This window comes from Pelodiscus sinensis, chromosome 26 (genome assembly GCF_049634645.1).
Source record: "Pelodiscus sinensis isolate JC-2024 chromosome 26, ASM4963464v1, whole genome shotgun sequence".
Taxonomy (NCBI): Eukaryota; Metazoa; Chordata; order Testudines; family Trionychidae; genus Pelodiscus; species Pelodiscus sinensis.
In genome coordinates, this window is record NC_134736.1 from 11,590,166 (window position 1) to 11,613,479 (window position 23,314).

A 23,314-nucleotide genomic window follows, 5' to 3' on the forward strand; every position below is an offset into this window, starting at 1 on the left:
CAGTTAAGATCTTTATTCAAGTCTAAAATGATAGTATTGAACTTGTAAACGAATTCTAGTTCAACTGTCTCCCTCTGTAATCGGATGATAAAATTGTTTTGTAGAAGGATGGCTACCTTTAAATCCATTACTGAATGTCCAGGAACCTATCCTTGCAACAAACCCTGTGGCCAACCCTGTTCACATATCCATACAAGCAACACCATCACAGAACCTAACCACATAAGCCACAACATCAATATTCATACCCCTGCACATCCACTAATGTGATATATGCCATCGAGTGCCAGAAATGCCCCTTTGCCATGTATATTGGCCAAACCGGACAGTCTATGCACCAAAAGATAAATGGACACAAATCAGACATCAGAATGGTAATGGCAACACACATAAACCTGCAGGGGAACATTTTAACCTCCCTGGACATCCATATCCCTTTTCCTGATGTTTCTGAAATGTTTCCTGCTATACACAACCTTGTCATACTTTTCTCTTCGCCTTCCTGGCTCCCACAGAGCATGTCTACACGGCACTACTGGAGTCCAAGCCACACTTCCATTCTCACAGAAATTAATCTGAATAAGGTCAGCAAGCACTCAAGATTGAGGCGAGTGCCCAAGTTTCTCTGACCTGGATGAAAGCCTTGTTATTTTATAGTGCGGGTGCAGGTACAGCAGCAGACTCCCAAATTTGGAGGTGTACGTAGTGCAGCATGGATGCATTAGCAAGGCTGTGAGCCTGAGTTCAGCACCTGTAAACCCAGGACATAACGCATCAAAAATGCCCAAATGCAGGCTTGGAAATACCAAGCCCACATACCCGTCTCTCATAGGCTCAGGTTTACATATGCAGGTGCCCTTTCTATGGTGGATTCTCCTCTCACACTTTCTGCCCATGGTGAGGCATGTTCCCATTTATGCTGCTTCCAGCTCCTACACCGTCTTCCCACCTTTTTCCTCTAAAAAACATCACATTTGTTTCTTCTCCACTCCATCATGGGCTCATTTATGAGCCACTAATATCTCCTATTAGCCCTCCTCTCCAATTTCGACTCTTGGTTCTGAGCTCTCTCTTTTTCTCTCACCACAGCCAGCCACATGCACCTTGCCCTGCTCAGCTCCATTCAGAGATCACTATACTAGCTTTTGCGTGACACTCCGCCTCCTCCACTTGGACTCCTTCCACTGGCTCCCATTTCTCAATCCTATCACTTGGAAACTGCTTCTCTGCATTTTCAAAATTCATGATCTGTTGCACCCTAACTCTCAATCGCTATCAGGATGTTAACATCCACCTCCAATCAACTCATGATGCCAGCCTCCCTCATCCACTTTTTCCATTTTCAGATAAGCACCTTCTTCTTGCTTTGTCTCATGGCTGTCTCCCGTAAACGTTGACAAAGCTACCTCATTATTCTGCTTTGAATGTCTCCTTAACCATAATTCCTTTAAAACAACTGACAAGCAAAGCTCCTGGCATTGTGAGATCACTGCCAATCATGATGACCAATAACATTTCATTGTTTCCTTGTACTCCCCCATCTGCCTGTATCTATCCATCTATTCTCTCATATCTTGTACTTGCACTGTATGCTAAGTTGAGGGTGAAGGTCTTTTTGTTCTGTTTATGGTGTCTGGCATAATAGTGTCCTAGTCCTAGATTGGTGCTTCCTCAGCACTATAGTAATATATACAATAATTATAAAAAATCAGGGGTAATACATGCAACAAACAAGAATTCCAGTAACTTGTAGCCATTGATTTAAAAAGTTACACATTGATGTGAGAGTAAGGTGGTGTCCCTCCCAGCATATAAAACACGAGTCAGCAGGCATGAATATGAAGATTATTATTCTTCAATGGGGCAGCTTCAGCAGACATAGCTAGGAGAGGTGTGCATGTCCCCAACCTGGGGCAGCTCCAGGTTCGTCTGCCCCCTGCATTCCTCAGCCAGAGTGAGGAATGCAGCAAACTGCACTTTCCCCTTGCTCCCTGACGAAAGGGAACAGCCAGCAATTTTCTCATAAGCATAAAGGGGAGCTACATCCCCCCGCCCAATCTCCCTAAAGTGCACCAGGGGATGGGAAGCTCAAGGCTGGCAGGAAAGCTATTCAACCGCCTGGTGATTCTGTCTCTTTTCTGTATGGTTTTATGATAAGAGGAAGCTGCAAGCCAAGTTGGGCAGTCCTAGCTCTTACTGCTTAGGAGGAGTTCTTGAACAAGAGGACTCACGGATGGACATACTCCCTCATTCTCTCACCCACAAACTCTCTTAGGATTCTCTTTCTTTTCTCAACTGCCATTGATTTAAGTACTACTTGTCCCATAAAACTTTTTTTCAAAGTCAAATAATGTACAAATTATACCGAAGTGCAGGTTTAAAGTGTTCACAATGAACTTTAATGGAGATTGAAGGAAAATACACCAGCCTGTCATCAGAGGTATGTTTATCACAAACAGTTTAAAATGAGCATGCACAAGGTTAGAAGAGGCTATTTGGAGCTTAAATCCCATCACAGTCATGAAAAAATCCATTCAGGCACAGCACCAAACCTTCCTTTATTATTTAGAAGTGATGAGTCTAAATCAATCTTTTTTGCCATCTAACAGAGTACTGCTGTCATCCTGCTTTCTACTGATATTTAGTTATATGGGAAACTTAAGAATGAATCATTCAGTGGCTAAATATAGCCTACTACAGAACATTCCTGACCTCGCCTTTTAAAAGGTAAGCCCCTACATCTAGCTAAGGAAGTAGTGCATTTTTACAGACTCCTCCTCCCCCGCTCCATCCACCAACACAATAAAGGCCACCTCAACTAAACCTTCACCCACACTCAAGCTAACCTGAAACCGAGTAAACCAAAAATACACAATGGAATCATGTTTTCTTAGAATTTCCAAAGTATATTCATCATGAAAGAATCTTATCTTTCCAGGGTCCACATTATTATCAGTAGATAGTGCACAACATCAGTAAAGTATTTTATCATAAAGATTTCACCCTGATAGCTTTGTTTTCCACCCTATTATTTCATGTTCTACCATACTCACTGTACTAAAGGCCAGGCAATATGCCATCACACGATAGCTTTCTTTTCAAATAGGTTAAAAATATATGAAAACAATGGCCCCAAATGGAATGGTCATTTTCCAGAAACATACCATGCAGTTATAAAGGAAAACATAAGAAGTTATTTTCCTAATACATTAATTGCAGCCAAACATTTGCAAACTGTCAACTCATCTTAAAGAATGCCCTCAGCACCTTCTGAAAATCAGGCTCCCTGAAAATGTCTTGAGTTAGGTGCCCAAAATTACTCCTCAGTTCTGAAAATCTTAATCTGTGTGATTATTTCCATTTTTTCCAGGCCTTTGAGGAAAGTAGCTGATCGTCCATTCTATTCTTCAGTGTGGAACCTGGCAAAACATCATAGCTACTACTGTTGCTGCCCGAGAGCTTGACTTTAACAAACATGATGCTTGTTAAAGTGCCGGGCACCCTCAACTCTCTTCTAAGTTAAAGGGTGCTACAGATGCGAACCACTCTAAGAGGAATTGTATCCAAGAATCGAATTCCATGCCCATTCAAACCAATGGAAATAATCCTAGCGTCACTGGATTCAATGGCTTGGGTTCAATTTTTATTTTGAAACAGGTTCCTGTGTGACCTTCAGCCAGTCACAGCCTCCATGCAGATCAGTTCCCCATCTGTAAAACTGAGACAATAGTGCTTCTATCTCACAGGAGCTTGTGAAGATAAACACATTAAAGACTTCAGAGGGGTAGCAGAGTTAGTCTGTAACATGGAAAACTTAAAAATAGGGTTGTCAAGTGACTAAAAAATTTAATCGAGATTAATCGCATGCACCTCCCCTTTTTTACCGGGCAGCGTTTCCAATGGGCAGTGCAAGGTGGAGCCCAGGCTCCATGCGGTGCTGCCTCTTTGAAGTGCCACAGCACCAACACTAAACACGCCTTAGAGGTCACAGTGCTGCTTTTGGTACTGGATTCCCATGTGTGGGGTGCTCTCCTTATCCACTCTCAGGAGGATGGAGTCAGGGCAGGGACTTGGTAGGGGATCGTCCCCTCTTTGCCCATGCCTCAGGAGCTGGTGAGGCGGCCCTTTTACTGGCAGGCTTTGAGCCTCCCTGAGAGACCTCCATCTGCATTGCTTTATCTAGCAGCAGCATGTGGAGGCAAAGATCCCTATCCTTCCTGGCTCTCACGGTGAGAGAACAGCAGAGGTCACATTTTTGGGGAACATGAGTCTCCCCAAGACAGCAGATATAATCCGCATGTCTGACACTGGCAGGGGCTCCTGGCAAGCATGACATTTTTTAAAGCCAGAGGAGCCTGGCATGGCGGCTCCCCGCCAGCGTCCTATTGGGGCTGCCCCTGTGGCCATGGCTGCCGTTAACCTGCGACTTTTCTTTTCTGTTGAGCGAGCGCTCTCTCTCTCTCCTCTCCCCCCCCCCCCCTGTCTCTTTCTAAGAAAGAATGAACGAACGCACGCTCGGCTGATGGAAGGGAACAGCAGGTTTAGCGCCTGCCCGCAGGTGGCCACTCAATACAGCCAGTACTCGGAGATGAGATTTTTTTTTTTTTGAAGGATGAAGTCAAACGAAGGCAGACAGAAGAAAATATCGGGAGAGTGAAACCAGGGAGGTTTCTCACTTCCCCTGAGGAAAAGCTGAAGAGACTGAAGAACTCTGTGCGAGACCGAGGACCAGAGAAAAGGAACTGAAGGGAGGGGGCGAGCCATGCGCGCAAGGTGACAAACAGAGGACAGCGTGAGCTCCCCTCACGCATGTGCAGCTCACAGTCACTGCTGGCAAAAACTTCACTCTGAGGCTCTTGGACGTCTCCACACCTGACAGGGAGCACCCACAGGGACATCACCCGAAGAAAAATCATAGAAACATAAGAGTTAGAAGAGACTTCAGGAGGTCATCAAGTGCAGCTCCCTGCCCAAAGCAGGAACAACCCTCACTAAATCATCCCAGCCAGGACTTAGAGGCCCAAGTATCAACCCTACATTCCATCAGAGAAGATAAAGACTTCCTTGATAGAAGGCAGCATTCAATACTTCAGGCACAGCAGGCTGGAGAACCAGTGAGAGCAGTACAGAACAAGGAAGAAAATTGGCAGCATGTAACCTCCAGGAGAAGAAAGACAGCCCCAAGTATGCCCAATCCTGATAGAGATAAGTAACCACTTTCAGGATCTCTGCACAGGCACTACAGTGGAGAATGCTTTGACAGAGACCTCCCAGGGAAGGGATCAGAAGAAGACCCCATCAACCGGAAGGCATGGGATGCGTAGTCCTAAGAATGGGGATTCAATGACCACCACTCCAAGAGAAGACAACGGGGGGATAGAGGGGAGGGTTGGGGACTCCCTTCTAAGATATACTTCTCAAATATCCCTAAGATATTCTGCTATATGTATGTTCAAGAACTTCTCCTAAACAGTAAGAGCTAGGACCACCAAATTTGGTATGAAGATTCCTCTTGTCATAACTTAAAGCAACGTCAGGGTTTAGTTGTGCCAGGAAAATGGGATATTCCTGGAATAGGATTGCTTCTCATAAAACCATATAGAAAGGAGACAAGAATTACCAGGCAGATGAAAGGGGCTGGCTAAGGGCACCCCCACCCTGCCCAGGACTACCCCAACCCCAAGCCTCCCACCCCATAAGTGCCCTTGGGGGGGGGGGAACTGAAGCTTCTAACCCCAGGTTCATACAGGGACATTGCTGGCTGTTCACAAGTCTCACAATGTCAGGGGTTTGGTGGATTTTCCCCCCTTTGCTAAAGCCCAGTTCCTGGAATTTTATGATTACAGAATAATCTAAAAGTTTTACTTCTCATATTTGTGGAGAAAAGTTGGAACACATGACCCAAGGGCACCTTCAAGCCTTGAAAAACAAAAGATAAATAAAAAGAATCCAACATTCATTTATTTTAAATCTCATGGAACACTTTGTAACACTCAGATTAATATGTTTAGGCTACATCCTATGCAACTACTCTTTGTGACACTAGATACGGTGACTGTCATGGGAATGGGAGAGAAAATTAACACTAACTCACAATGGGTAGGTAAAACTTTTTTGTTCTCTTCAACATTAGTGGCAAGATGTGGAGGGCAGACTGCTACTGACTTGAACACTAATTAGGTGCTCAAAGATATGATCTTACTCTCATATCTGCTAAGAAGCCAATAATGAGGCTGTTCATTTAATCAGGAGCCTGCAAAGAAACAGCAGTAAGTGCCTTTGACCTATGCTACTTTTCTCCGCTGGCCAGAGCTCTTCCCTCCCCCTCACAGTTATTTCTGGGTCTCTAATAAAAACCTATATGCTATCAGACCCTGGGTTTGTTACACAGTGATAATGCTGAATATCAACTGCAACAGAAGGCAACTAAGTAAGAACTGTACATCATGCCAAACTCATTAAAAAAAGATTTTATTTAAAAAAACCCTGCTGCTGGAAATGAAATCCAACCAACCGTTCAAATACCCAACTTGTGTGGCAAGACTGATCAAACCATCAGAGGGGGAAGAGTCCTATAGCTTGCTTTCAAAATGCATTTGTATGACTGTCCCAGTATGGGGCTTTGCAGAAGCTCCATTACATAATGGAATTAGGCAGGGAACAGATACAGTGAACCCTCATTTATCGCGGTAGATAGGTTCCAAACCCGACCGCGATAGTTGAAAATCCGCGAAGTAGGGACATGTATATTTAACATGTATACAGCGAGCCCTCGCTACTTCGCGGTTCGACCATCGCGGATTCACGTATATACATAATGTAATGAAAAAAGTCCGCGAAGTCGTGAATCCGCGATGGTCGAACCGCGAAGTAGCGAGGGCTCACTGTATTCAATTTTTTTATAAATCTGAAATCTACTTCCCCCCTACTACAGATTTCAAACAGAAAAAAAAAATCTTCTCTAGGAAAAAATTTAATTCCCACAAAGAAGAAAAAAATTAAAGGGTCACTTATAGCAATAAAAATAAATTATTTCTGGAAACAAAACAAAAAACCCAAACCCACAGTAACTTTCAGGACAAAAATGGTTTCCTCCAAAAGAGCCAATTCAGAAAAATCAGTGTGTCAAAGCACATTTAATTGTAAACAAAAATTAACATTACAAATATACTCTATTAGCAAACAGCACTGAAAAATAATCATTTACCTTAATATGCAAATACCTTGTGCACTGCTCAGCAATTGATAGTAATGAAATTTTAGCTACCTTCATCCTGCAGGAAATAGTCAATTTACTTCTCACCAATATTAGACTCATAGTCACTCACCTTATCAAGTTCCATTTTATGAAGCAATAAATACAGCATATTAGAAAAATGTTATCAGACTGTCTATAAGGAGGATCAACGAGCCACAGTGGTAGGAATCCTTGAACAAAACCTTATTGTAACCTGGCCATGCTGCAATCTCTAGTTTCACTAATAATTTTGATACAAAAAATACAAGAGGATGCACCAACAAATGCAATTTGAGAGAGATAAAAAACTTAAGAGTTAAGCACAAAACTCCTGTTTCAATCTTTGAGAAGACTGTATGGTGCGTTTTCCTAGTGGCTACAGCAACAAGACCATTAAATGGAAGTTCGCCGAAGATACATACAAAGCCATACTAAAAGAAAAACTCAGTTTAAAACCAAAGCCACACAAAAGAAAATGTTATGAGCTCCTAAAAACTTAAAGTTAAAACACATTTCTTAAGTGCTTTTTTCACATATTTACTTAATCTTTACACTTGCAACAAAACACCATCCTAAAAATAGGAATCAAATAATAACACCAACATTCCACATGAAGATAGATTACAGGCTATCAGGAACACCATCCCCAATGACAGCACAGCACACCTGGTTACAGAGCTCTGCGACTTCATCCTCACCCACAACTACTTCCAATTCGGACACAATTTGTATCTTCAAGTCAGTGGCACAGCCATGGGCACCCGCATGGCACCACAATATGCCACCATAGAATCACAGAATCATAGCTGGAAGAGACCTCGGGTGGTCATCAAGTCCAGCCCCCTGCCCAAGGCAGGACAAATCCCAACTAAATTAACCTAGCCAGGGCTTTGTCAAGCTGAGACTTAAAAACCTAGGAATGGAGATTCTACCACCTCCCTAGGTAACCCATTCCAGTGCTTCACCACTCTCCTAGCGAAACAGTTTTTCCCAATATCCAACCTAGACCTAGCCCACTGTAACTTGAGACCAGTGCTCCTAGTTCTGCCATCAGTCACTACTCTGAACAGCCTTTCTCCATCCTCTTTGGAACCTCCCTTCAGGAAATTGAAGGCTGCTATCAATGTCTTTATGGCTGACCTTGAATAATGTTTCCTTAGCTCTCACCCCCTATCACCCTTACTCATGCTACACTGATAACATCTTCATCATATGGACCCACGGGAAAGAGACCTTTGAAGAATTTCAGAGGGATTTCAACACCATCAACCTCAGCCTGGATCAGTCCACACAAGAGATCCATTTCCTTGACACTACAATACAATTAAATGATGGACCACCCTATACTGGAAACTTACCGACTGCTACACTTACCTTCATGCCTCTAGCTTCCATCTCAGACACATTTCTCAATCTATTGTATACTGCCAAGCCCTAAGATACAACCAGATTTGCTCCGATCCCACAGACAGAGACAAACACCTACAGGATCTATATAGAGCATTCTTAAAACTGAAATACCCACCCAGAGAAGTGAAAAAACAGATTGACAGAGCCCAAAGAGTACCCAGACATGAACTATTTCAAGACAGGCCCAAAAGAGAAAACAACAGAATTCCACTTGTGACCTACAGTCCACAACTTAAACCCCCTGTAACACATCATCAACTATCTACAACCTATCCTGGAAAATAACCCCTCACTCTCAGAGGCCTTGGGGGAAAGGCCAATTCTCTCCTACAGATAACCCCCTAACCTCAAACAAACTCTTTCCAGTAATCACGCAACACACCTCCATCATAATCATCCAGGAACCCACCCCTGCAATCAGCCCCAATGCCAACTCTGCCCACACATCTATACCAGCAATTTCATCACTGGACCCAACCAAATCAGAGGCTCATTTAACTGCACATCCACTAATGTGATCTATGCCATCAAAGCCCCACTGCAATGTATATTGGCCAAACTGGACAGTCTCTACGGGAAAGAATTAATGGACATAAATCAGATATCCAAAAAGGCAATCCACAAAAACCTGTTGGAGAACACTTTCTTCTGCCTCAACAGCCATTAATGGATCTCCAAATCAACGTTGTGTTTCAGGCCAATTCCACAAGCCAAATACACAAAGAAGGGTTGGAACTTAACTTCATTCACAAGTTTAATTCTTATGCCCAATGGGATATATTGTACAGGGACATCGGCTGGCTCGCACACTACCTTCCACATGCTAATGACTTAACCAACGAACCCAACAATGGAGGTGCTAATTGTTCTTATCAGCCTCATGTAACTATTTGAACCATCTACTCACTGTCTCTTTTTTCCTCCCCTCTTTCCCCCCCCTCCCTCTTTTTCCTCCTTCCCCTTAGCCCTCCTTCCCTTATTTATTCTTGGAACTGGACTTCTAATATGCCTGTCATCTGAAGTGGGTTGTGCCCACAAAAGCTCATACCACCATCTACGTGTTTGTTATTCTTTAAGGTGCTACTAGACTATTTGTTGTTTTCATTTTTCATGTTTCTAAGGTTGGCTAATTATATTTCAGCAACTACATATGAAGTTACGTGCTTCCTCTCTTGCTTTTTGCACGCTAATTACAGAGGAGCCAGAATATTTAAGATTCTGCCTTGGTAACTATTATATTTGAGGCTCAAGCCCAAGTAAGTGTGTTAATGCCTTCCCCCATCCTACCTAAGAATCTTTGTCACGCTAATGCCATTTTGCAGAACTGCCCTGAATAACTAAGGACATTATTTTTACCAATAATAAAATTTAAACTGTCAGTGTGTTATTAATCCATATTATACCTATTAGCTAAAGATGGGCCCAAGGCAACAAGTTCTGATCTGACCTCCAAACATATCTGAGTGCTTAGATTCTGGGTTTTCATTCAGCCCATTCCACAAATGATTATTCAAAGACAGGATTTCACAAAACACTGTATAGTAACATGGGGCAGCTGATTCTGCCTTGGTGGGGGAGCAAGCAAACCAGAACCACAGAACCTGTGTCCAGCAGCCTCAGAATCCTACTGATATTCATTACAACTGATTGCTGTCTCTTCTCTGCTGGAAGACACTCTACAAGCCTATTTTAAATTAGGGGTTAGCCATCAAATTGGATGCAGATGTCTTCCAAGTTCAGCGATACACCAGGGTTTCCAGTTCAGAACCATCTCTATGCAAATCATCCCACAATTTAAATTCTCTTTTCTACAGTTGGCACAAATTAGAAAGTTTTAAAGTGAGAACCAATTACTCTCCTAAAACAGTTTTGTTTTTAAATAGCTTTTACAATCCTGAAAGCACAGTTGTGTCTGACTTCAAGCCCTGGTGGCAGCAGGTCCCAGAGCACTACAGGGATTCAGGCAAAGACTGAAGGGGCAACTGCATTCAATCCATCATGGCCACAGAAGCCAGAGCCACTCACATGACAAGCCAAAAAGCAGCAAAGCTGAAAATGGAGAAGGAAATCCCAGCAGAGAGAGATGCTAACCTACTGACTTGTCCTGCTGCATTTGGCAGATGCATTTTTTTTCCTCTGCTGGATTTGAAGCTATCTTTGCTTCGTTTTAGTTTCTTGCTTGTACACATATGCTGCTCAATGATTGCTTCTTCCCAATGAACACGCCCCATAAAATTTAACAGAGAATTGAACGTTTGTGTAGGATTTTTAACCCAACCCTCAGGATTCAGGAGGCATATAATTCTCTATGAATAGTGATAGAAATGTAGCCGTGTTAGTCTGGGGTAGTTGAAGCAAAATGCAGGACAATGTAGCACTTTAAAGACTAACAAGATGGTTTATAAGATGATGAGCTTTCGTGGGCCAGACCCACTTCCTCAGATCAAATAGTGGAAGAAAGTAGTCACAACCATATATACCAATGAAATTCTATACCCTTAAATATTCTATAAGGAGATCTAATGGGCTTCCTCTTTGGGATGATCCCTTCTGTTCCCTCTCCTCCCCCTTCCCAGGATGACAGGGCTTGGGCTGGCTCAGGCTTCAGTCCCTCCTGCTGCAGTCATGCAACAATTTTCATTGTCAGAAGGGGGTCGTGGTGGTAAAATGACATTGGAGAACTGCTGTGCTAGCTAGAGTAGTTTGGGAGTTGACAAGGAAAGAGAAAAGAGTAAAGCAAATTGCACACTTTAAAGCAGGGATGGACAAAAACACAGCAGCAATTCACCAGGGTCAGCCCCTGGTGGGTTGCCACCACTGTATTTACCTGCGATGCCACAGGTACCTGCAATCGCAGCTTCTCATGGTTGTGGATTGCCATTCCCGGCTAATGGGAGCGGCAAGAAGCAGCATGGACCCGGAAACCACTTCCCGCAGCTACCATTGGCTGGGAACAGCGATCTGCAGCGGACAGGAGCTCGGTCACCAGTACCTGAGGCCATGCAGGGAAATACAGTGGTTGGGGCCTGCCAGGAGCTAACCCTGATGGACTGGATTCGGCACCCCTGCTTTAAAGGGTAACAATTTCCTCTGCTGAAAGAACAGAGTACTATGAGGAACTGTGACCCTCTGAATTACAATGCCTTCTTCTGGGCTACTCCTAAAGCGACACAGTTGTGCCCTGCTCCGCACTTATGGCAAAACCTATACTTGTCCTTAGAAACAGAGATGGGGCAGGCTAGAAAGGGGAACGCTGAACAGAAATGTAATATTACAGGTAGAACAGGTACAGGGTCTAAACTACCAGTACTATTTGAAGTTGTACTTCACCGAAAATTAAAATCTCTCTCTCTGAGGATAAATAGAAAAATCACATTGTATGCTGGTTATTCAGAAGTAAGGTATTTGGAGCACAGAAACAATTTGGTTTCTAAAAAGGTAGAGAGAGATGGAGTTGCAAGTGCTTCCATTTTCATGCAGGACTGTGATTTCTCAGGAAGAAGCATGTGACCCAGGAAACAACCTGGCCCACCTGCAGCTACAAGAAAGCTGGAATTTCAGATTCACAGACAAGATTTGGGTGGGAAAAAAATCCGAATTGCTTCTCTACAACATTTATGTATGAACTGCTGTTGCCAGGTATCTTTTTGAGATAGCTACTGCCTTGCTGTTACGTTTGTACCAGCCATCCTACAACAGGGCTGGCAGGAACCTCTATGTGACAATGTGTGGTGGTTTTTAAACTTGGAGTCTGCAGATTATATTCAAAATTCCCAAAAGGGTCCCACATCTCCATTTGAAATGTTTAGGGGTTCACAAATGAAAAAAGGTTGAAAACCATTGTGCTAGCAGCTAGTGCAATAAAAATAATGATAAATAATATCATTTATAGGCTCCCCATCAGACCTATGGACATGAAAGACATTAAACCTAGAAATGCTATAGTTACACTATTCAAGGTGCAAGAAAAAAACTGAGGGACTATGCAGTGGAATTATGGTGAGAGTATGGTCAGAAAGTCCACAAATAGGCCAACACACTGGATAAACATCCATGGAAAAGGAAGTATACACTCAACAAACTTTTAATAGCAGCTGCAAGGCTTTGAACACCCTGAGAATACAGATGCAGATCCTATGCTGACATAAATTGCCACTTCTCTATTGATGTAAATGGAGAAGTGACAATTTACAGCAGTTTACGATCCCCACTACGGATGTTAAATTGCAGGTAATTAGCTAATCGAGCAGTTGATGGAATTTCCATTGACTACGGGATAAATCAATAAGGGGGGAAATGCAGAGCCGCAGCAAAGTTAGCTCCCAGGCCGGGAGATAACCCTGAAACGTGTCTGCCTTTTAAAGGTATTCAGAGCCACCAAGCTTTTAATACATTTAAAAGGCAGATATGTAGCAGGGGACCAGGTGCAAACCGGGAATCAGCTATCCTGGCTCGCTCCTGGTCGCCCCCACTGCGGATCTGCTCTTTAAATGTACTAAGAGCCGTTGGGCTCTTAAGAAATTTAAAAAGCAGAAGTGCAGCGGGTGGGGACCAGAAGCGAGCAGTGGGATTAAATCAATGAGAAAACAGCTCAGTTACTGTGGTACTGTGCAAACTATTTTATTTAAAGAATTAATCCATTTTAAATTAATAACCTCTTTGAAATTCCTTTTTCTAATAGGTAAGGTAGTTTAAAAAGCAGTAAATGAAATTACTGCAAAAGACTGTTGCCCTAATATTTTAATGCACTTAACTTTTAAATTGGCATTTTATGAATACTGGATGTGCCTTCTGAAAATTTTTATGTGAATAAGTCTTTTGCATAATCATAGCTTTTTGTCTTATTTCTCAAAGAGACTGCAGAACTTTATTTATAAAAAAATCAGCAGATTTTTTATAAATGGGATTAATTTTGCTGGAAATGATATTGGTACAGGTTGAACCTCTCTCGTCCAGCACCTGCGGCACTTGACCAGTGCTGAACCCGAGAATTTGCTAAAACATAGGAAATCAATATTGTCTAGCAGCAGTGCCAACACTTCCACTACTTACTGGGATCCTAGAAGACATTTAGGGTAAATTAGAGCTAAATAACAGCACAGAACACGGAGAGACAGGACTGGTAGATGTAAACAAACTTTATGGGACTGTGGGAAACTTGGCCACACTCATAAGTGGACATCCCGCGAACTAAAATCATGCTGGAACCTGGATGTTGCCAGATCAGAGAGAGTGCTGGCTTAGAAAGGTTCAACCTATATCAGAACCAAATGCACGGTAAGGTAAAACACAAGTGGATTTTGATTTTAAACAAGTAAAATGTTACCATATGGCAATTTACATAATTTGAGTCCGTTCTTTAACCTAGCAGAAACTAGGGATGTTAAAATTTGGTTAACTAGGTAACTGTGTAACCACTGAAAACCTCAGTGGCTACATACTCCAGGCTTCATGGTATAAAGCTTAAATATTTAAGCTTTTTACTGCATAGCCCACAGAGAAGCCTCCTCAGCAGTGGGACCACCCGCACTCCTGCCCCAGTTCCTGGGAGGAGGCTTCCCTGCAGCAGGAGTTGGCCAGCAGGGTCTTCTAGCTCCGCTCCCAGGGAGGTGGCAGCAAAGCCTCTTCTCTGGGTGTGGTGAGAGCAGCCCTTGCCCTCCCGGCTATCAGCTTTCCAGTCAAGCGGTTATTTGGCTACACTAACAGCCCTCGCAGGAACTGCCCTTCTTAAGCAGAATGTATGGGGGGGGGGGGGGGGGAAGGGATCAGTAGTACTGAAACATGAAATAAAAGGTCAGTTTAAGAAAATATTAATAACACAGTTTTTCCTAAATATTAAAATTTCAATATAGATCAGACATTTCAACAAAAAAATAAGTCTTCACAGATTTTCATCTACACCACCATGCTTCCTTTTTAAATACTTTTATTTTAACATGGGATACAGCATATTTTTTCTGTAGATACAAAAAGGCTTATACAAATCTTTTTCCCGTTCACCAATCTTACTGTAAATTAGGTAAACTGGTGAAAATTAGTTGTGTGTGTCAATTTATATGTGAAGTTCCTGGGACAATTTATCTACACATTCATTCATATTTTCTGCTCGCTTCTCTTCAAAGTAACCTTTGGAGCTATTTAAAGCTACAATAATTTTGAAGAGATCTCACATCTCATACATCAAAGGAGGTAAAACCCTCATCTGCACTGTCAACACTTCCTCCAGAGGATGGACATCAAGAATGAATCAAGCTTTATTAATAAACTTCAGAGAGATTTAGTTCCAGAATCCATTCATTTCATCTTCTGATTCTAAGGGAGGGGGAAAAAGAAGAAAAGGAGTCTGTTTGTAAGATGCGCACATGCACGCGCACGCACACACACAAAAATATGAAAGCATAGTTCACCAAAGAGCTTTGAAGGTCTTTTTTATCACATTAGAAAAGATCAAAATGTTTTATTGTAATCTTTATGTTCTACTAAGGAGATTTCTGGGAGACAAAAGGTTACCAGAAAAAGAATCAGGATGAGGAGATAAAAAGTTTAACTCTAAATATCTTAAGACAAACCACAAAGGGCTTTAAGCATCAGAGCATGCTCAGTTTCACATGCAAATATCTCTGAAGAAATTAAAGAACTTTCTCTGTCATTTTATACACATTTATCCAGCCTTAAAATAAGCAAACCAGTGAACATTTCAATACAATATATCTTGTCTGGAAAACTAATAAGAGGTTTAGCAACCATACTGGTCACCTGAAAGAAAGCCCATTCCTTGACTTGAATTCACTCCTGCATGGAGGGCAAGCTAAGTCTAGGTACCACTTTTATCACACAGAAATGATCTTGGAAATGGAAGAGATGCTTAATAACTTCTTTGTTTCGGTCTTCAACCGAGAAGTCTGATGTTAAAATACACTTAGAAAAATTAGATGTCTGCAAGTCTCCAGGGCCTGATGAAATGCATCCCAGAATACTCAAGGAGCTGATAGAAGAGGTATCTGAGCCTTAAGCTATCATCTTTGGAAAATCATGGAAGACAGGAGAGATTGCAGAAGACTGGAAAAGGGCAAATAGTGCCCATCTATAAAAAGAGAAATAAGAACAGCCCAGGAAACTACAGACCAATCAGTTTAACTTTTGTGCCAGGAAAGATAATGGAGCAAGTAATTAAGGAAATCATCTGCAAACACTTGGAAGATAATAAGGTGATAGGGAACAGCCGGCATGGATTTCTAAAGAACAAATCATGTCAAACCAATCTGATAGCTTTCTTTGATAGGATAACGAGTCTTGTGGATAAGGGTGAAGCGGTGGACATGGTATACCTAGACTTTAGTAAGGCATTTGATATGGTCTCACGTGATCTTCTTATCAATAAACTAGGCAAATACAACTTAGATGGGGCTGCTATAAGGTGAGTGCATAACTGGCGGGATAATAACTACTCTCTGAGAACAGTTAACGGTTCACAATCCTGCTGGAAGGGCATAACAAAGGGGGTTCTGCAGGGGTCTGTTTGGGACCGGTTCTGTTCAATATCTTCATCAACGATTTAGATATCAGCATAGAGAGTACACTTAAGTTTGCAGATGATACCAAGCTGGGAGGGGTTGCAACTGCTTTGGAGAACAGGATCATAATTCAAAATGATCTGGACAAACTGGAGAAATGGTCTGAGGTAAACAGGATGAAGTTTAGTAAAGACAAAAGCAGAGTGCTCCACTTAGGAAGGAACAATCAGTTTCACACATACAGAATGGGAAGCGACTGTCTAGGAAGGAGTACGGTAGAAAGGCATCTAGGAGTTATAGTGGACCACAAGCTAACTATGAGTCAACAGTATGACACTGTTGGAAAAAAAAAGCAAACATGATTCTAGGATGCATTAACAGGTGTGCTGTGAGCAAGACACGAAAAGTCATTCTTCCGCTCTACTCTGCGCTGGTTAGGCCTCAGTTGGAGTACTGTGTCCAGTTCTGGGCACCACATTTCAAAAAAGATGTGGAAAAGGTCCAGAGAAGAGCAACAAGAGTGATTAAAGGTCTAGAGAACATGACCTATGAAAGAAGACAAAGAATTGGGCTGGTTTAGCTTGGAAAAGATTCAAAGGGGACATGATAGCAGTTTGCGGGTATCTAAAAGGGTGTCACAAGGAGGAGGGAGAAAAATTGTTCTCCCTGGCTTCTGAGGATAGAACAAGAAGCAATGGCCTTACACTGCAGCAAGGGAGGTTTAGGTTGGACGTTAGGAAAAAGTTCCTAACTGTCAGGGTGGTTAAACACTGGAATAAATTGCCTAGGGAGGTTGTGGAATCTCCATCTCTGGAGATATTTAAGAGTAGGTTAGATAAACATCTATCAGGGATGGTCTAGACAGTACTGGGTTGTACCATGAGGGCAGGGGACTGGACTTGATGACCTCTCGAGGTCCCTAGTATTCTATGATCTTCTGTGCATATTACACATACCATCTTTGTCCTCTAGCATTTGGGTAGGGAACAGGTTGGTGATTTTGTGGGTGATTATGGAAATTACTAAAAATTGGTAAATATTATAATGCAGGTGCACTGTTTATCTTAATCGAAGTTAAGGCTAAGATTTTGTCATGGCTATTTTTAATAAAAAACATGGACAAGTCACGGGCAACAAAGAAAAATTCACAGTAGCCCATGACTTTTACTAAGAATATCCCCAACAAAATGGGAAGTTTACCTACAGGGTCCTAACATAGCCTGCTAAGACTGGACAGCTGTGTGGGCCACTCCAAGCTCTAGAGGCCCCCAACTACCCATACAGATTGGAACTTCCGGGTCCCCCAGCCACTGACATGGTGGTGAGCTGAAGGGGTCCCCAACCTTATTGCTGCAGCATCCCCCTGCTGCCGCAGCTGCCGGCCAACAGGGCTGAATTCACAGAGGATGCTGGAAGTCACAGAAGAATTGTAGCCTCAATCATAGTAGCAGGTATGTTAGGGAGGCTTGTTAGCATCAAAATGCTCAGAAAATGCTGGGTGAATGTGCTTAAGTATACAAATAAAACTAAGTAAGGCACTTCAAAATAGTACAATTTCTCTGCATCTGATCAAAGTCAAAGATGTCACTTGGCAAACATATCACAAAACAAAATTATAGTGAGACTGGAAAAACAAATTGTAGGAAAACACAACCTATTACAGGATTCATAACAACCCCATTTAGACAAATAACAAATTATGCAAAACCAAAGATAGTCCAACTTCTATTATTATTGTGAAAGTCAGGAATCCTTGGCACCGACTTGAGTTTAGTTTCTAAGAAGCATTTTTTGGGAAGAAGACACACACATAAGTGTTAAATTAATGTTTTAAGCTTCCATATATTGTCTTCGAAAATGTCTAAATCCTCTAGGTTATTTTTGAAAATCTCATCTGCACATCATAAAATACGAAATCCAAATTTTGTTCTCTTAATGCAATGGTTCTAATTTGCCAAATCAGTGCCTTAAATAAGCATGGTCTCTTTCACACATACCCCAGCCATGAGGTCAGTGGGGTGAGAAATAAGTCCATATTCCTAATAAAAAACAAAATGCCTTCAGCCACTTCAGACAACAGCTGCTGCTAAGCAGACTTGGTTGAAACACATAAAATCTTCATATACAATGTTCCATTGTGGCATGAAAACCTAGGGAGAATAAATTCAGGAGAGCTTTCATAACTTGTGAAGCAGTATCTGAATTACTAATATCCATTTCAAAATCAGGAATTCAACTACTAATACTAGGACACTAACGGCTGTTCCAGGTGGCTGACAGATTCTGGAGGAGATGCTCACATGTTGACTTGACAACCCTCATTAAGTAGTGTGGCTTCTTGGGAGTAGAGTGCACATGGGGGGGGGGGACGACAAAAGGCCCTGAATATAATCTTTGCTGGGGGGGGGGGGGGGAAGAGTTAATAATGTAGCACAGACAAAGTGCTGCAGTTCAGAAAACAGGAGAAATGCCCTAAAGATGGGTCAAAAGGTGATGAGGTGGGCTAATGCAATCATCTGTTAGAGTCCCCATACCTTCCTGATCACCTCATAATTTCCATCTCAGTGTTCCTGCTCTGTCAGTCTACATTTCCTTATGCTTTGTCTGGCCCTAAGAGGAAGGGCAAAAACAAGAGGCATGTACTTGTTTAAACTTTATTTTCTAATTCCTTAAAGTAACCCCCTCCTTAGCTGTGTGGGTCTCATCGCCACCTGTGAAAAAAGTCTACACTTGTTTGTGCTTATGGTTGGGCAGAGAAACTGAAATTGCCCACTAATCTAGGTGTCCGGAGAGATCAATTTCTAAGGTTTTGCTCGAATGTCTTTAAAACTATACAAAGAGGCTTAGCTCTTGCTACCTGGGTTGTTTCCATATCCGACAGTGTCCTATAATCAAACCATCTCTCCACACTCCAAGAAGGATTTTAACACATACAGAATAAATGACAAATCACTATGACTTCTCAGTTTTGCACCCTCTGATCTTTACCAGGATCTATTAAATATTAAACATGTTTCAATTATTTTATTTATTCCCCTTCCTCTCAGTAAGAGAAATACTACATAGTCTCTTATTATTTGTATCACAGTAGCATCCAGAAGCCACCAACCAATGGCACTTATATGGCCCCCATTATTGTTAACACATGGGCACTTTTTTTTTTAAATATACTGATCCTTGCAACACCCCTGTGAGATAGCAAAATACTATTACGCCCATTTTACAGATGGAAAAAGACTAAGGCTGTGTCTACACTTGCAGTTGATTGACAAAAAAAATTGTCATACATGAGTGTTTAACCCCACCACCCCCTATCAACAAAGTTTTGCACAGCAAATCAAATGCGATTGCTTTGCCAGCAGGAGCACTCCTGCAGACAATGTGAAAGCCACTCATAGGGGGTAGAAATATTTTGTCAGCAAAAGTGCTGACAGTGTTCACACACATACTTTAAGCAGCAGGCTGTGTTAACACAGCCTAAGCAACTTGTCTAAGATCACACAGGAAACTTCTGATGGAAGAGGATGGAGTTGAAACTAACTCATAAGTCCCAGACTAGTGCTCTAACCACTGGACCAGCCTCTCTCTCCAAAGAGCACACAGTCTAAGTAACACAGCTTGTTCTCCGGTAAAACCCCCAAAGCCAACAGAAGTTCCTCTTGAGTAAGGTCTGCAAGACTTTGTTTTAAATATGGAAGTAACTTCATTCATGGTTTCATCATCTTCATTTTATTTTGTTTTCCAGATTTCTCATCACCTGCATGTTGTAATTGGCTTAATTTTTGAATATGGGCTACCCAGAGGAACCCACACTTATGTACCTGACTTATATGTACTACAGCAGAGTTCCCATTATGAAACATGGTCCCACTGTGCTAGGTAATATACAAACAGAACAAGAAAGTCCCAGTCTCCAGGAACTTATGATCTGAGTAAAAGACAAAACAACAAAGCCCATCTCTAGACTTTTCTTATTGTTTGCACTAAACACTTGCCATGCAATATAGTCTGAGGAGTGGGTGATGACCCTTTGCAAATTAATGGTGGATCTATTTCTATTGTTCTGTTTAAAACATGACTTTTTAAATCAATCACTTTAAACTCGGCTACCATCACTTTGTTCAGTTAAATGAACAAGAAAAAACAGAAAAGACAAATATTTATTCTTGTCTCGTAAAAAGAAGCACTTGCTAGAAATCAGTTCAGCCAAGTAAAGGTAGCCAGTGAGCTAAGGGTGTGTGTAAGGGGGCCAATCCTGACCCCTCAGCAGTTTTGTACCAACATGTATCCAACACACTTCAGGGGGCTTGCTTCAAATTTGCACTATAGTAAGCGACAGCAAAATCAGGCTATACAGCCAGGTCCTCCTAGGCCAGTGGTCCCCAACGCGGTGCCCATGGGCACCACGGTGCCCGCCGGGGCATTTGTGTGTGCCTGCCGAGTGACCAGGGCTGGCCAAAGCCATTCTTGCACCCCAGGCTCCAGGCATGTGACTCATGCGTGGCACTGGCCCCGGGCGCATGGCACAAGGGCGGCCCCGCTCCCAGGTGCGGCACATGCGTGGTCCCACCCCCGGCAGCCACAAAAGGTTGGGGACCACTGTCCTAGGCAATTTCTTAAGCTATTCAGGTGCTGTCATTCTACTTTGGTACAGAAGGATTACAGTATTCATTAGAGAAATAGGACTTCCAAAGTAAAACCTTAACTTAGCAGGGTAGAATCCACCTTTCATTCTCACCAGTCATTTTTCTCACTATCAGTGGGACTGTAATAGAGTTGAAATTGTATTCTCACAGCAGTTTCCTGTGATATGCTCTGTACCAAGCACTGCTCAGTGTACCTATCCCAAGTATGGGAAACTACAGTTTGTTCCCAGTTTGTTCAAGGTATAATTCCTTTCAAATTCTTATGGTACGTATGCTGAGTATCCTCCAGATTCACTTTCCATACTGTGACCTAACAGTTGTCTTGCTTATGACACTCCTGCACCTGTTTCCAAGAATGCGGTTGCCTTTTTTGCAAGTGACACACTACAGCCCAGCTAGGGCAAGGGTGATACTTACCAGTTAACCTGTGACATCCCTATTTTATAATGTTTGCAACTGACTGTTCTCCCCTAAGTGGACTACTTTGCATTTGTTCTTATTGAAGGCCACTTCTCCAGTTTGTCCAGATCATTTTGAATTATAACCCTATCCTCCAATGCAGCTGCAACCCCTCCCAGCTCGGTATCATCCGCAAACTTGATAAGTGTACACTCTATGCCATTATCTAAATATTTTATTAAAATATTGAACAGACCAGGACCAAGAACTGATCCCTTCAGAATCCCACTCATGCTTTTGCAGCATGTCTGTGAGCCATTGATATCTACTCTGTGGGAACAGTCATCCAACCAGTTATGCACCCAGCTTATAGTAGCTCCATCTAGGTTGCATTTCCCTATCTTGTTTATGAGAAGGACTTGCAAGACAGTGTCAAAAGCTTTACTGAAGTCAAGGTATACCACATCTACTCCTCTCCCCTATCCACAAAGCTTGTTACCCAGTCAAAGAAAGCTATCAAGTTGTTTTTGACAAATCCATGCTGACTGTTTCCTATCACCCTATTATCTTCAAGATATTTGCAAATGGATTCCTTAATTATTTGCTCCATTATCTTTCCGGGTGCAGAACTAAAAGTGACTGGTCTGTAATTCCCAAGTTGTCCTTATTTCCCTTTTTATAGATAAGCACATAGTGCCCTTTTCCAGTCTTCTGAAATCTCTCCAGTCATCCACGACATTCCAAAGATAATCCCCTCAGTCAGTTCTTTGCATTTCATAAGATGCTTTTCATTGGCCCCGGTGACATGAAAATGAAATGTTCATCCTTTAACCTTTAAAAATAAGGTAACCTAGCTGAATATAGTATATGCAACCCTCTGGAATAAAAGAGCAATTCCACTGCATTGGCATTTTGAGTGGTCATCGCAAAGACCTTTCAAATTTCACCTTTAAACCAGGTTACTGTCTATTTTTTTGTACAGCAGGTAATTGGTGTACTAACCTGCTCGTTTAAAACAGTAAGAGCTTTTTGAAAATAAATATATTTGTTTCACTTCATACATATACACATCAAATGCATATTTCCTAATTTCAAAAAAAGCTTTGGGTAGTAGTGTAAAGTATCAGTAATATATTTAAGTGAAGTAAAACCTACATCTAATGAGACATTTATGACAGGGTCACATGGGGTTAGACTAGTGAACTCCAAGTACAGAATAAATGAAGTTTCTCACCCAGCAACACCAAGGAAAACATTTTCAGAAGGCAGGCAGCACTTTGGCAGCAGCAAGTGGAACCTGTAAAATTTGCAAGTACATTTTGGTACCCATTATGTCTACACTAGGGATGTTAAATATTGGTTAATTGAATAGTCAATTAACCTCATTAACCTCTTATCAGTTAGTCAATTATTCTATAGTCCCCAGGCAGCCCGTGTGAGCTCCCGGACCCGGCACAAGCCAGAAATTGAGCCAGGCTGCCTGCCAACCTGGCTCCTAATACACTTTAAATGCAGAGCCGCAGCGGGGGTAGGTCCAGGACCCAGTGCAAGCTGAGACTAATCTGGGCTGCTGGTCAGCCTGCTAAAAAATTTACTGGCAAGCGGGAAGTGGGGAGAAATGCATGTCGTCTACAGCATTAACCTATAAGCTTTTGCTTATTGGTTAATCGGCTATATTATTGCATCCCTAGTCTTCATTGCAATTAGACACCCATGGCTGGCTCATAGCCAGCTGACTTAGGCTGTGGGGTTCAGACTACATGACAGTTTAACTACAGTGTAGACTTGCAGGTGTGGGCTAGAGCAGAGTCACAGAACTTGAACTATAGACCAAGTCCAAAAGTCTATACTGCAATTCAACAACTCCGCACCCTAAACCCAAATCAGCTGATAGAGGCCACAGGTGAGTATCTAATTGCCATATAGACAAACTCAAAATGAGTTGCATGAACCTGAATATTGTCATCATTAGCTCATTGAAGGTGCAAGTAGAAACTCTAAGCTTTTCTTATTACAGACTAACTCAGCTACCCCTCTGAAGCTTTCAAAACACAGTCACTGTCTGATCCCATAGATTAGTATGTGTGCACTTGCAAATACTGACATTT

The 23,314-nt window shown here is 42.1% G+C and overlaps 1 protein-coding gene across 6 annotated transcripts in view; it reads right to left on the reverse strand.

Moving 5' to 3' along the window:
* The window catches only part of ARHGAP32 (Rho GTPase activating protein 32), a 465,356-nt gene that overhangs the window by 418,989 nt on the left and 23,053 nt on the right, over positions 1–23,314 (reverse strand). The window lies entirely within an intron of this gene.